General features: G+C 45.2%; 1 protein-coding gene across 2 annotated transcripts in view; it reads right to left on the bottom strand.

The window, feature by feature from the left end:
* The window catches only part of LOC147035181 (tryptophan 5-hydroxylase 1-like), a 157156-nt gene that overhangs the window by 81471 nt on the left and 59543 nt on the right, over positions 1–16142 (bottom strand). The gene's annotated exons all lie outside the window — the stretch shown is intronic.

The following is a 16142-nucleotide window of genomic DNA, read 5'->3' as shown; positions in this document are numbered from 1 at the left end:
TTGAACATGCTATGAAACCTGGCATGAAGAAAGAATATGGCACCAGAAAAATTCCTCCTGGAGCATGTAAAACCTCGAATTATGGGCATCATTTATTTACACACATCAAATAAAGAGTTGTTTTTTTTCCGTTACATTTTAACACACAGCCAACAGGCACCATGTATCATAATTTAATAATGGACACACATTCTAACCAGGATAGCAAGAGCGAGAATTTCTTTGCAATACGGCATGTCCCCAGCCAGTCCCACTCAATGTTTGTTTATTTGGGTGGTGTATAATGACGTGTTCTTTGCCAAAAATATTATAAATAACCTCATGCACATACCTGAAGGAAAAGCATTCATACAGCTTATGTGCATCTAAAAAATAAATGTCATTTTCTGTCTGTGTGTGTGTAACACCAATCACCCCAAAACTACTGGGCCAATTGCCACCAAACTTGTCATATGGATCAAGTTCAACCTCATGGTGAACAAGGGCTCCTTGGTTTCATCTGGAGTCATGGGGGTTCAAGAGGGAAGGTCGACAAAAATTCTCCACGTAAATGTGTATCGTGTACCGCCATCCGGTGGTAGTGATGGAGGGTATTACAAGTCAGCTGTGGAGATGACTTGCATTTTTGCACTGTGCACGTCCCCAGAGAGTGGGAAGCTCCAAAGCCAACCTACACTAATCAGGAGAGGCAGGGGAAGTGTGGTGGAGTCGGGAGGGAGGAGGCAGGGGGAGGATTGGATGAGGGAGGGGAAGGCATGGGAGGAGGGACCCGGCATTGCCTGTCAATGCCGGGCACCCCTGCGAGAACATAAATCATCATGGTTATATACCTGGGATCATTCTAATTGCACTGTGCCATGGAGTAACACCCAGGCCTAAGGCCTGATGCCTGCCAACCTGTGCTGCTTCATGCAATGGTGGCACATTATTTTATTGGGGTGGAGTCAGACCAGCTGAACACAGACCCATGTATAATATGTGATATTTTCTAAGTCCAAAAAGGGTATATCTCTGTGAAAAATTGACGAAACGCCTTGAATCTTGAACAAGTTCTGTAAGTTCTCAAAATAAAGCTGTGTACTAATTTTCACTTGAATATTTTAAAGGGTACGGGGGAAGAAGTGAGAAATAAACCACAGGTGAGACAGACAGATAGACCGACAGACAGAGAGCAACCCTATATTCTCCTCCAGTGAAACCGGTAGTGGACTAACAACACCAATATTTCCTCTCCATATAAAAGCCAAATCATGTCGAGAGCTCGTGTCAAATCGAAATAAGAATATAAGTCTGCACTGAGTTTCCATAAAACATAAAAAATTTAATCAATGAGGATTTACTTTCATTCAATAAAAGAAAAAAAACATCTCATGTTTTTAATTATACAAGTCATAGCCCATATTCCTTGTATTATTATCCTGTCATTGATTAAACAATGTGAGAAAAGGCAACAGAGCTTTAAAAAGCCTTTAAAAGGCTTGGCAGGGGATCAAATTTGAGAGGTTAGTGGAGGTATTTTTGGATAATCAGTTTAAAAGTCTAAATAACAGCGGGGTCCCAAGCTGAGTTGTCACAACTTTAATCATTTAATAAATACTGTAAATTAATTTCTAAACACAATAATTCAGTTTTACACTTGATCATTTTCATGTTTTTTTTATTTACTTCTCTCTCGACCTGGCAGGATAGCTTCAGAGGTTGGTATATATTTGACTGCTGTGAGTATCTCTTTTCAAAAAGTTTCTGAACACCCTAATGTATGAGGTGTCTTCTTCCATTGTGCTGAGGTCTGTGTACTATGGATCACATCAACCACAAAGTAGTCATAAATGACAAATATGGACTGCACAAATCGTCTCTTCCAATGGTATTTTATATTTCTGTCTCACCTGCCGTCCATTAGAAAGACGTTTAGGACCAGTCAGTGATCACTGGTTGGTGATGGATGTTAAAGATCCCAAACAGTCGATGAGTTATCGTCGGCACTTTGGCTGAATTAGAAAACCTTGCCACTTTTAATCGACCATCCTGTGCCTGTGAATGTTTGGGTTAATTTAAACAACCCTTTTGAAGACAATTATCAGCCTTATATTATTATCCTTAAGCAAGGCATCATCCATGGTCAGGCATCATCCATGGTCAGCCCTATGTCAGCTTGATGGGGTCTTAATTCGCCATTTTGTTTGACCTATTCAAACATGCTTGATTTCAAAACATGATCAACTCTCATGGACTAATGAAAGTATATCATCAAAATATTACATCTGGTTCGAGAATTGAATCTCGTGGATGAAATAAGCGTCAAAATCTGCAGTGAAATCTGAAAATTTTAACAATGCAGCAATTTTTTTTATAACTAAGTGTATTTATTTAAGAAAAGTATTAAACTTAACTTTTTCTGCTGTTCAGACGATTATATTGAGTGAAGAAAAGATTAAGGAATGTGCAGAAAGTGCAACTTCATTGAGCGCAATGCCATGCTCTCTAACCTGCTTTTGCAATCCATGGCGGTACAGTCAACAGGGGTCCTTTTTTGGCACTTATGTGCGCAGTTTCTTTTTACCGTTTTGTGTGATCTGATTTCATGACAAAATATTAATCTAAATATCCTAATAGTTGCTGAAATATATCAATATTTGACAGTTGCTGAAAACGAAGAGGGACATGGACAATACTGTTATGGATCTGGAAACCATTTGCATTCAACATACAGGTCCCAAAAGTTAGTTATGCGGTTAAGTGCATGTGAGACAGGTCCCTTCCTTTTGTCTAGTGGGAGAATCAAAGGTGTGTATTGCGAGGTTCTTTTAGCGAGGTTATTACATCCAACAAGCCAACCAACAACCATCCCATTCCCCATCACAATCCACCATCAACCTGCTCCTGAACGTGCGCTTCGTCACCCAACACGAAAGCCTATTGAGGTACATCCCTCTGAGGCAGAATCTCGAGGATGTTGGAGGCAGTTTCATCACCACCACCTTTCTCGAACACGCTTGCAGGGGAGGGGCGGCTTTCTCCAAACAAGGCCGAGGCCCCGCCCAGGAAGGGTGTGCCCATGGAGCCACGTCCAATCAAGGGCAGACAGCAACGTGTGCTTCACCGAGCCCTGCCCCAGATGGAGGTTATTTTGTGCTCTTTTTTTCCTCGGTTCTAAAGCCCCTGTCACACCTTGACGATTTAGCCAGCGTATGGCAATGTATCAAAATTGATCTAAAATGCTGGCGTACGCTGAACTATTGATGTTTTTTTTCAGTTTTGGGCGTATATTAATGAGTTGGACATATGTATACCATATTAATAACGTACACAGAACGTTTCGATAACTTATAGATAACTTATAGCAACGAATGCTTAGCGTGTTGTCAGCATTCACAACTTATGCCCAACGATAGTCTAACTTATGCATAGCGCACGGCAGCGTATCGCCAAGGATCACGTGGCGTAGCATATTAAAAGGCTGCCGCTCGACGATTCAAATCATAACCGCACTAGACATCGAAGTGTCAACATCACCGTTGCTGCATTTGCCTCTCCTCAAGCCACCTTTGCCTCACCTCATGCTGCCTTCACCTCCCTCATGCTGCCTTTTCCTCCCCTCATTCTGCTTTCGCCTCACCTCATGCTGCTTTCGCCTCCCCTCATGCTGCCTTCACCTCCCCTAATGCTGCCTTCGCCTCCCCTCATGCCGCCTTCGCCTCCCCTCATGCTGCACTTGCCTCCCCTCATGTTGCCTTCGCTTCCCCACATGCTGCCTTCGCCTCCCCTCATGCGGACTTCGCCTCCCCTCACGCCGCCTTTGCCTCCCCTCACGCCGCCTTAACCTCCCCTCATGCCGCCTTAACCTCCCCTCACGCCGCCTTCGCCTCCCCTCACGCCGCCTTCACCTCCCCTCACGCCGCCTTTGCCTCCCCTCACGCCGCCTTCACCTCCCCTCGTGCCGCCTTCCCCTCCTCTCACGCTGCTTTCTCCTCCTCTCATGCCGCCTTCGCCTCCCCTCAAGCCGCTTTTGCCTCCCCTCATGCCGCCTTTGCCTCCCCTCATGCTGCCATCGCCTCCCCTCACGCTGCTTTCACCTCCCCTCATGCTGCCTTTGCCTCCCCTCATGCAGCACTTGCCTCCCCTCTTGTTGCCTTTGACTCCCCTCATGCTGCCTTCGCCTCCCCTCATGCGGCCTTTGCCTCGCCTCATGCTGCACTTGCCTCCCCTCTTGTTGCCTTTGCCTCCCCTCATGCGGCCTTTGCCTCCCCTCATGCGGCCTTTGCCTCCCCTCATGCTGCACTTGCCTCTCATCATGTTGCCTTCGCCTCCCCTCTCACTGCCTTCCCTTCCCCTCTCACTGCTTTCCGTTCCCCCCCCCTCACGCCACCCTCGCCTCCTCTCATGCTGCTTTCTCCTCCTCTCATGCCGCCTTCGCCCCCTCATGCCGCCATCGCCTCCCCTCATGTTGCCTTTGCCTCCCCTCATGCTGCACTTGCCTCCCCTCTCACTGCCTTCCCCTCCCCCCTCACTGCCTTCCATTCCCCTCCCCTCACGCCACCCTCGCCTCCCCTCACGGCACCTTCGCCTCCCCTCACGCCACCTTCACCTCCCCTCACGCCACCTTCACCTCCCCTCACGTCTCCTTCGCCTCCCCTAATGCCGCCGTTGCCTCCCCTCACGCCGCTGTCGCCTCCCCTCACGCCGCCATCGCCTCCCCTCACGCCGCCTCCGCCTCCCCTCACGCCGCCTTCACCTACCCTCATGCTGCTTTCACCTCTCCTCACGCCGCCTTCGCCTCCCCTCATGCTGCTTTCACCTCTCCTCATGCTGCTTTCGCCTCCCCTCTCACTGCCTTCCCTTCCACTCCTCTGACGCTGCCTTTCTTTCCCGTCCAATTCATGAATCGTTCACGATTCATGGGCCAAGTTGTGAGGTTTTCTTTTCTCAATGTTTTGTGCCGAGGGCGCTCTTCAACATCACTGATGAGTCCCGGACAGCTTCCAACTGTAATTTATTTGTAGTAATATTCACAGGGATGTTTTTTTTAGCTCATTGTTTGTCGCCCCACCCCCCCCCCCCAAAAAGTACTTGCTTTTTTCTCAAACAATGCACACAATTCTGATGAAACTTCATGACAACCTTCATCACCCATGATGTACCAAAGTTTGTTCATGACATTAGAAAAATCTGGCTGCAATTGGATTTAAGGGGGGTTGCCCCACAAAATGTGTGGTTGCTTTCTTATCCAAAAATACAGATACATTTCTGATGAAAGTTGACCACCATCTTCACCACCCATGATGTACTAAAGTTTGTTCACAGCATTAATAAAAATTTGGCGTCTCAGAGGGTTCATGTGGAGAGGGATGTTGCCCCCCAAAATATGTATTTGGTTGCTTCTCAGAAACTACACAAGCAATTCCGATGAAACTTCACGACCATCTTCACCACCCATGATGTACCAAATTTTTTTTATGACATTAAAAAAATTGGGGTCAAAGGAGTTCCACGGGGGGTTGCGCCCAAAAATATGATTTGCTTTCTGTTCTGAAACCACACACACAATTTCGATGAAACTTGACCACAACATTTATCACCCGTGATGTACCAAGGTTTGTTCATGACATTAAAAAAAAAATCCATTGGTATTTACTTACTTCTCCATTATATATTTAGTAGGTCATCCATGCCTTCCAGTGGTTGCCTGGTTATCTTATCCAGCCACTACCATGTGAGCACCCAGGGGTATTGCCCGATGTTTAATATCTCTGTGAGGTTCTTTCTCATCATTCCTGTAGGTCCAGCTATCACTCGTACAACTTTGGCATTCTTCAGCTTCCAGGATCTTCTCAATTCATTCTTGAGGTCTTGGTGTTTGGTCATTTTCTTTATTAGTGCATCATTTAGTCCAAAATCACTGGTTTAACACCTCAATAAGCAATGCTTTCTCTTTTTTGTACCGAAGTATGATATCTGGTTGCAATGCTTTGTTTTCGGTGTTCATGCTTGATGGGATCTTTATTTCCTACGTGAGCAGGAGGTACTTCCATGTTTTCAGTGATTACTTGTGGTTCATGTTCCCACAAATTTTCTGGAACTGGGATATCAAAGTTTTTTGCAGATGTGCCAGCGGATTTCTCTCTCTCTCTCTCTCTCTCTCTCTCTCTCTCTCTCTCTCTCTCTCTCTCTCTCTCTCTCTCTCTCTCTCTCTCTCTCTCTCTCTCTCTCTCTCTCTCTCTCTCTCTCTCTCTCTCTCTCTCTCTCTGTGTCTCTGTGTCTCTGTGTCTCTGTGTCTCTGTGTCTCTCTGTCTCTGTGTCTCTCTGTCTCTCTGTCTCTCTGTCTCTCTGTCTCTCTGTCTCTCTGTCTCTCTGTCTCTCTGTCTTTCTCTCTCTTTCTCTCTCTTTCTCTCGCCCCCTGCTGGCTGTTGGTCCGTTGTGTGTACTGTCATGGCGGCTGCTTACTTCGTGTCGTGAGTGCCCGTCCTCCGTTGTGCTGGTTTGTGTTTCCCCATTCCCCATTTCGTCTCTCTGTGCTCGTGCTTTTTGTTTGTTAGTTTTTTTCCCGTGTTTCCCTTCTGTGTGGAGAAGAGAGAGAGCGAGAGAGAGAGACAGAGGGGGAGAGAGCGAGAGAGAGAGAGGGGGGGGGAGAGAGAGAGAGAGAGAGAGAGAGAGAGAGAGAGAGAGAGAGAGAGAGAGAGAGAGAGAGAGAGAGAGAGAGAGAGAGAGAGAGAGAGAGAGAGAGAGAGAGAGAGAGAGAGAGAGAGAGAGAGAGAGAGAGAGAGAGAGAGAGAGAGAGAGAGAGAGAGAGAGAGAGAGAGAGAGAGAGAGAGAGAGAGAGAGAGAGAGAGAGAGAGAGAGAGAGAGAGAGAGAGAGAGAGAGAGAGAGAGAGAGAGAGAGAGAGAGAGAGAGAGAGAGAGAGAGAGAGAGAGAGAGAGAGAGAGAGAGAGAGAGAGAACGAGAACGAGAACGAGAGCGAGAACGAGAACGAGAACGAGAACGAGAACGAGAACGAGAACGAGAACGAGAACGAGAACGAGAACGAGAACGAGAACGTCTGGGTGCTACTCAGGGTATCGCCGGTTTTTGGGCAGTGCCCTGTTAGTCCATTCATTATTTAAAAGCCTTTCACTTTAAACCTGCTTTATTTTGGTTTTTTTTTTTTTTGCCTTTCCTTATTTTGTTTAGTTAGCGCCCTCTTTCCCAAAGTTCAGGAAAGTAGGAGTGTATTGTTAACTTCCTCTTCCTAAGTGAGAATTTTTTGTTAAATGTTTGTTAAACAATGTCTTTGTTAAATGCCGGCGGCTCACTCGCAGCAAGATGCTGCTTTCGAAGTACTTACTCGTAAGAATGCTCTAGTTTGTGTCCTCCCTGACGGGGTTCTTACTGAGGAGCTTGTTTTGGCGGTCGGAGACGTTATCGGCATTGAACATGTACGTGCTGCGTCACGCATGAATCAGAAGGTAGTGGTGTTCATTTCCGATGTTCGTTTTGTTCATGATGTCGTGAGTTCTGGGTTAACCACACACAGTGGTCACTTTGTTATGGCCTCCCCGGTGGATGTCCCAGCAATGAAAATAAGTGAAATCCTTCAATACAGCGTGTGTGGTGAAGCAAATCAGTACACTAATGTTAAAATATGCAATTTATGCTTTTTCAGTTGAAAAACAATTAAAAGGCATACTTAATATTTGAAATGTAAAAATCTTGTTATTATTGTGATAATTATTATTGTGCTTATAAGCACCTTTATATATAACAGAAGGAATGAAATCGTTCGATACAGCATGGCAGGGGGCCACAAAAAGAATGATGTAAAATAAGAATAACTTTGCTTTCATCGTTCGGCGTTCAGCGTGAAATGTGATGGTGGGCGGAAATGACATCTTTCGTTCGTTCGTACATGAGAGGGGAGCGTTTCTTGGTTTTTTCTGTCAAGCAATGAATTAATTTTTTTTCACATATATAACATTAGTTTCGCAAATTTCCATTGAAATACTCGGGTATTTCCGTCAATTGTCGCCATTTCCGTCTAGGTTACGCACTGCCATCTACCGGACGGCTGTCATTGGCTGTCTTGAGGCACGTGGCGGGGGGGGGGGTGGACACCGGAGACATGGTAGACAACGGGGACATTTAAAACTCGGTGCAATTGTATACAGCACACGCGCTGTAATAATCGTCTCTAGCGTGCCTCCTTTCGTGTCGAATCAACAACTTGTCTGTTTTGTCTCGTTACGGAAAAATTGTGTCAAAGATCTCGATGACCCCCTCGGGTGCCGCCATGACAAGGCAAAGCAAGTGATGAGCTTTCGGCAGCAACTTTAAATGTTGCTGCCAGACCATGGGGAGGACTCGAGTTTAAAGGTTTCATTTAAGATTAAAATTGAGAATTATGATTACCAAGAGTATGCTTCATCAGCGACTTTAACATGTTTTCTTTGTGGAGCCTTTGGGCATCTAATAATATTTTGGCTGAAAGCTTCTTGTTCAAAGTGTGGGGAATCGGGACACGTTGATATCGATTGTCAAACTGTTAACACCCCACAACCTCGTCTGGTAGAGGAGGTGATTCCCAGTGAATCCAACGTTCCCACTAATACTGTTCCCTGACATAGTGATGATGGTAAGGATGATTTTGTTATCGTGTCAAAAAAACGAAGAGTGTCTGCTCCTCGTGACCCCACTAGCGCTCACAAGGTAGTCGTACTGGATACGGTTGTTTCGGTAACTGAGGAACCTCATGGGAATGAAAAAAAGGATGAAATGGTTTCCAATGATGAGAATGTATTTCAAAGTGCACAGTGTGGTCCGGGTCCTTCAGATAGCGGTAAAGTGTCTCTTGATGTTGCTGAACCGTGTGTAGAATGTAGGGAGGTATCAGTGCTAGTTTTACCTGAGACAGACCAAAATAGTGTTGCAGCTCCATGCGATGTTCCCGCGCCAACAAATGATCAACATCCAGTTTGTGAGGCCCCGGTATAGGTGCCCGATGTAGTTGTACAAGATGCTGGACTCGAGGCCCCATCTCATGTTGATGAAAGTGTTAAACAGGGCTCGCAAAGTACCACCGTACATCACTCAGTACCCCTCTTAGATGTGTCTGTAAACGAGTTAGTAAAGGTCCAGGGTGATACTTACGAACCCAGTGGAAGGTTATCTGGGCTGTCTGCTTCAGATGGAGGTGACTGATCTGTGACAGTCATCATCTGATCATTTACAGATATCTCCACAGGTTATTGTATCCTTTCTGAATGAGACGTTTAGGCAGCGGAATGTCATCATTCATCAACATTTTCCTGACTTGCTCTCCTTCACGCGGACTGCAAAGTGTATAATTAGGAACTCTAAAGATTTTGAAATAATTAAACCACAAATTCACAGACTGAGGAAATTTATTACAAAAGCAGGTTTAGAATGTTCTCAACAGCTGCCAAACCCCCTGATTTTTCATCACTTGGTCTGCTCGATGCTTGGTGCATGCAGCACCGTACAGCATCTCAGTATACAAGTTGTTGGTGTGATAATGTGCTGATAACACTTGCAAGCCTGGATAGATGGTATATTAACTCTACTTTTAGAAATGTCCTTATGTCTTGTAACATCTTTCCTTCCATTTTCTCTGATCATCACTTGGTAGTGCTTGGGTTATCCACTTCTCAGTTACCGCAAAAAAGTGCGTGTTGGACCTTCAATACCAGCCTGTTGGAGGACTGTTTTTTTACTGACGCTTTTCATAGGTTTTTGGAAAAACTTATCCAAAGTAAACCTTCCTATGCTTCTATCCAGTTATGGTGGGACAACGTGAAAGCTCAAATTCGTGTTTTCTGTCAATGTTATCAGTCCTTTTCCACAAGCAAGAATAAAATTGCTGTTTCACTCTTGGAAACTGAAATTTTGCAGTTAGAGGAAGACTTAGCTAAAGCTCAAATTGACAGGAAACTTCGGTTATTATTAGAAAAAAAAGCTTATCTCAGAGAATTGATTCATGAAAAAGTCATGGGGATGTCAGTTCGACTCAGAATCCAAAATGTGAAGTTTTCTGACACCCCAAATAAAATGTGTTTCCAGTTAGAAGGGGTTAAGAAATCCCAAAGGCAGATTTTCTCCTTGTTGTCAGACACGGCCCATCCCGGGCCTTCAACTGATCGTTTTTTTCCTCACTAAGGCTGAGTTTATTTCCTTTGGAAACCTGTCTCGGCTCGTATTTAATTACTGCACGATAGCAATCACCCCTCCTCCCCCCTCCTAAACATGACTTCGTATTCCCGTTATTCGGCATTTGAAGCATTAACAAGAAAACATGGCGTCGTCTGTGTCCCGCCCAACAACGTTAGCGTCGAGGATCTCGTTATCGCTGCAGGAAACATAGTCGGTGCTGACAAAGTTCGTGCCAAGATCATCCTGTCTCCCATTCAGGCTAAAGGGAATATTACACAAAATGAAAGTGATGTTAAAAGACTTGTGAAAAATTATTTTTCTGATTTATTTGCGAAGGAATCAGTGTGTAAAGATTGTGTTGATGAGATGACAAATCATGGTCCTTCCTTGAGTTGTGGTCAGCGTCAAGCTCTTGAAAAGCCGCTTACCCTGGATGAACTCAACATGGCTCTGAATATCTTTGAACGTGGAAAAGCCGCTGGAATCGATGGACTTCCAGTGGAATTTTTTTACAGCATTTTGGGACATCTTAGGTCCACAAGTACTGTTGCTTCTGCAAGAAAGTTTACTTTCTGGCATACTGCCTCTTACTTGGCGAAGAGCGGTGGTTTGTCTTCTCCCAAAAAGCGACGATCTCCGTCAAATCAAGAACTGGCGCCCCATTTCATTACTATGTTCTGACTACAAACTCTTTTCCAAATTGTCGGTCAATCGGCTAAAACTTGTCATCGGGACTCTCGTTCATCCTGACCAGAGCTACTGTGTTCCAGGGAGATCAATCTCTGATAACATCTTTTTAGTTAGAGATTTGATTGATTGTGGTCTTAAAGAGGAAGAGTGGGTTGGTTTGATTTTCCTTGATGTCAAAAAGGCCTTTAATAGCATTGATCACATTTATACGTTTCATGTGTTGCAAAAGTTTTGTCTGGGTGAAAGGTTCATCAGTTTTGTTAAGTTGTTATACAACAATATATCTAGTTTGTATAAGGTAAACGATGGTCTCTATTCTCCCATTCAGGTTCAGAGGGGTGTTCGGCAAGGCTGTCCATTGTCAGGTTTACTGTTTAGCCTTTCTCTTGAGCCATTACTAATTAATCTTAGGAACTCTCTTTCTGGCTTTGTACCGTCTCCAGAAGAACACACTATCGTCGTGTCAGCATATGCTGATGATGTCTGTATAGTAATTAAAAATGATCAGGATCAGGATCAGGATCAGTATGACAGACCTGAGCCTCGTCCTGGTGGAGGTGTTGCTCTCTTCATCAAATACTCTATTCCTCACTCTCCATGCACTGCTCTCACTCCCCCACACCCCCAGGAATACCTCTGGCTTCGGCTTCCCCTCCACTCCCACCTCATGTTTATATGTGTACTGTACCGTCCACCGAACAGTGATGAATCCATCTACACCTCACGATCCGAAAACATGGACCATCTTCTATCTTCTCATCCAAACTCTCTCTTCCTCTTATGTGGTGACTTCAATTGTCATCAGGCCAGTTGGCTCGGTGTGGGTACCTCTCTCACCTGCCATGGCACCTCAGCAAAAGCTTTCTGCGACTCATTGGGACTGACTCAATCGGTCAACTTCCCGACCCGGATCTCAACCAATGGTACTCCATCACTTCTGGATCTGATTTTGACAAATTTCCCTGACAATAGCTGCTGCTCTTCCTTCGCTCCAATTGGTTCTTCTGACCACGTCCTTGTCAAAGTGGACATCTCTCTGGCTGTTATCAGAGAACCACCTCAACGCCGTCGAGTCTGGCATTTCACTCAAGCCGACTGGCAGGGTCTCCGAGCAGCCATCAAACTTACAGACTGGTCTCCTATCACTACTTTCTCAAACATCAACTCATCCTGGGAATTCTTTCAAAGAAACTTGCTCTCCCTCATGCACAGATTTATCCCCTCTCGTGTTCAGTTGTCTTACCCTTCCTCCCGCCCTTGGTTTTCTGAAGCTTGTGGCGAGGCAGTTGTCCTGAAACAACTTGCCTTTGCCTCATGGAAAGCAAACCCAACTGAGGGCAATCTCAGTTCTTTCCACAAAGCTCGGAACAAGTGTGTATCTACCCTTAGGAGAGCCAGAAAACAACATCTTTCTCATCTCAAGTCTGAACTCTCAAACCTCTCTCCCTCCTCAAAATCCTGGTGGCATTTAATCAAATCTGTTTCTGGTGTATGTTCCCCCTCCATCCCCTCCCTTACCTCAAATGGCCGCACTGCTGATTCCACACGTGATAAAGCTGAATGTCTAAACTCGGTGTTTGCAGCTAAATCTTGTGTCCTAAACCCATCTCTATCTCTACCCACTTTACCCAGTCGCACCCAACTGTCCCTGGACTCTGTATCCTTTTCTCCTGACAAGGTGGAGAGCTTGCTTTCAAACCTCGAGTCAGATTCTGCAACCGGTCCAGACGGCATCAGCCCACGTGTCCTCAAAGCCTGCTCTTCTGCTCTTGCTCACCCTCTCTCTGTTCTATTCACCCTCTCATTTGCCCAAGGTCATCTGCCATCTGCTTGGAAATCTGCTAACATCACTGCCCTGCATAAAAAAGGTGCAAAAACAGATCCCTATAACTACAGACCAATCAGCCTTCTCCCAATCATCAGCAAGGTGATGGAATCCATCATCGCCTCAGATATGAAATCCTTCCTCTTCTCCAATGGCTTGATTTCCAATCATCAATTTGGTTTCAGACCAGGTCACTCTACCCTGGATATGCTGCTTCTGCTCTCCCATCAATGGATGGAGGTCCTCAATGCCAGACAGGAAATCCGAGCCGTATCCCTGGACATATCACATGCTTTTGAGACAGTCTGGCACCCTGCCCTACTCACCAAACTCTCTTCCCATGGTATTCAAGGCCATCTCCACTCATGGCTCGCAGACTTCCTCTCCTGTCGCAGTCAACGTGTGGCCCTAAATGGAGTTCTTTCATCCCCTCTTCCTGTGCAGGCTGGAGTTCCTCAAGGTAGCGTTCTGGGCCCTGTTCTTTTTCTGGTTTTCATCAATGATCTCTCGGACTCTCTGGAAAATCCTCTTTCTCTTTGCCGACGACTCCACCCTCTGCCGTACCATCTGTCATCCCTCAGACCGGCAAGCAGCAGCTTCTTCACTCACTGCAGAGCTGGATAAAATCACAAACTGGTCCAACACGTGGAACATGTCTTTCAATCCAGACAAATCTCACACTCTCACTATGTCTCTTCGAAAGGACCGTTTACAAACCCCCCCATCCACTTTCTCAACAATCCTCTGGAAGAAGTCTTTTCTTTCAAGCTTCTAGGTCTCACTATCTGCCATGACCTTTCCTGGGAAAGTCACATTTCCAACCTCGCCTCAAAAGCCAGTCGCCGACTGGGAATCCTCCGTCGTGCTAAGTCCTTCCTCGGCCCTCTTGAGCTCCTGACCACTTACAAAGCTTTTGTCCGTAGCCTGATGGAGTACTACTCTCCCCTCTGGGCTGGTGCTCCTGCCTCCCACCTATCTCCGCTTCACGCTGTCGAAACCAGGGCATTTAAGATCATCGGCATCTCCCGCAATGAAGCTGAGTCTTTGGGCCTCTCACTCAATCACCGCAGGTTGGTCGGTGGTCTTTCTGTCTTCTACCGACTCCTCTCCAGCCTTGCCCCCCCTGCTCTCTCTGCGATTTGTCCCCACCACATTTCCACAGGGCGCTCAAGGTCCGCCAACAACCCCCTTCTGGTAAAGCTACCAAAATCACGAATCACTGCTCATCTTCACTCTTTCATTCCTCTTTTTTCCCGCCTTTGGAATAAACTTCCTCACTCTATTCTTTCCCATTCTTCCCTCCAGGCTTTCAAAACAGCTGTTCACCACCACCTCTTATCTTCCCCCATCCAAATCCTCGATCTTTTCTACCCCCGATAATCCACCCAAGCCCACTTCCTTCATTTCTCCTGCTTTCCTTCCTAAAAGTCCCTGAAATGTCCATCTTCTCTTCGCCATGTTCCCCGTCCCATCCCCATCCCTCTCCCTTCCACAGTTCACCTAATGTGTCTGTTCCCCACTGTTTTGTCCCTTCCACTCCCGCCCCTCTTGTCTCATGCCTCCTTGCTGTGAGTTGTGTGATTGCTCTCATACGAGCCTCGACCAAGGTATACAAAAAAAAAAAAAAAAAAGTGAAATTCCTCATCACCGAACGTCATTCCAAGTCAAACCAAAGTCATATTTTCCACGCACGCCATTCCATTTCGACAGCACATATTTTGCACTCACAACAGTGCAGGTCATGACAGTCTTGGTCTGACCAGTCATACAAAATATTCACTTTCAATGCTCTCATTTGGTTTGTAGAGAAAATAAATGAAGGAAGGACAAGACATGTAGTCGATTGAACAAAAAATATCTAACCACTCTTCTTGGATCTTTACATAAGTTTCATCTTGCTTCACTTTTGCAGTGTAATTGGCAAAAGAGTCAAGCTCTGTGGGGTGTCCTCAACTCAATGTACATCTGTTGGGCTTACCTTAGTGCCACCTCAGTCTCTTCCGAAAGATCTAAGGTGGACGAGAGAGGGGGTGAAATACTTAGGTGTTTATCTTGGCCCTCACCAATACTCCCTTATTAACTGGGAAGGAGTGGTAGATCACGTAACCAAACGTCTTAACAAATGGAAAATGTTACTTCTGCAAATGTCTTTCAGAGGTTGTATACTAATTATTAATACTTTAGTTACCTCTGTCTTGTGGAACAAATTAATCTGTTTACAGCCACCAGATATCTTGCTTAAAGACATTCAACAGATACTGGTAAAAAAAATTTGGAATGGTTATCATTGGTTGCGGTCAGCTTTACTCTATCGCCCCTTGTCTGATAGTGGCCAAGGGCTCATTGACGTAAAGTGTCGTCTGATGGCCTTTCGGCTGAAGTCGATACAACGAGTGATCAATGTGGAAAAACTGCCCTGGCGCCCCGTCGCACAACAAATATTGAGACAAGCTGGATTGCTCGGCTACGGCCTTGAGCTGTTCCTAATTGAATCAGAAAAGATTGTCACGTCTCACCTTCCTCTGTTTTCCCAGAGTCTGTTGAATGCTTAGCAAGCAGTAGTGGTGACCCGCCAGATGGATTTTTATGATATCAAAATGTTTGTGGGAGAACCTCTATTCCTCAACCCACTCTTTCCCAATATTCCCAAAAGCCGTTGTTTTTTTACAAAACTTCATTTCAGCTGGTATCAAAAATGTTTGGCATCTTCGCGACACATCCAATTGTTGTTAGAAGTCTGTTAAAGAAATTGCTGAAATCACTGGCACCAGGTCATTAAGAGCTGTAGGTAAAGTACTTGTAGATGTCATCCGTACATCCTTTAAACTTTGGTTGCAGTGGAGTACGGAGGTCCAATGGACACCCCATAAGCCTTCACTTCCGAGCTTACTTGTCCAATTCACTGGGTTTACTCCATCTCCAGTCAGTATTGCTTCTTGTTTATTTACTAATCTTGACAGTAAATATATTTATCATTTTTGTCTTTCTGTTATTAATATAAATACCTCTGCAGTAGAAGTACCGAGATGAAAAACGCTTTTGCCGTAGGATAACCCCTTCTGAACCTGCATGGGAATCGATGTATTGCACACCAATAACAAAAAGATCAAGTGACTTGCAATGGAGACTGGCTCACTGATCACTGCCAACGAACACCTTTGTCAACCGAATTGATGTTGCTGTATCAGTGCTTTGTCCCTTTTGTAACATCACTGAAAATTTGTTCCATGGATATATTGATTGTGTACGATTGTGCCCCCTTTTTCTTTTTTTGAACAATATATTTCATCGGGTAAATGTCCCCCTTTCACTCCGGTTTTTTTATTTTTGGCCTCAGAGTCAATTCAGGTAATGAAAAGTTGTAAATGTTTTTGAACTATGTCCTATCGGAGGCAAAATTAGCGATATACCTGTCGAGGAAAGCCAAAATGAAAGGCAAACCATTTGAGCAATGTAATGTAATTTTGCATTTCCAATCCCTGGTTT

Source organism: Eptatretus burgeri, chromosome 1, assembly GCF_056783735.1.
Source record: "Eptatretus burgeri isolate ZD-2024b chromosome 1, Ebu_testis_v1, whole genome shotgun sequence".
Taxonomy (NCBI): domain Eukaryota; kingdom Metazoa; phylum Chordata; class Myxini; order Myxiniformes; family Myxinidae; genus Eptatretus; species Eptatretus burgeri.
This window is presented reverse-complemented; position numbering and strand designations above follow the sequence as displayed.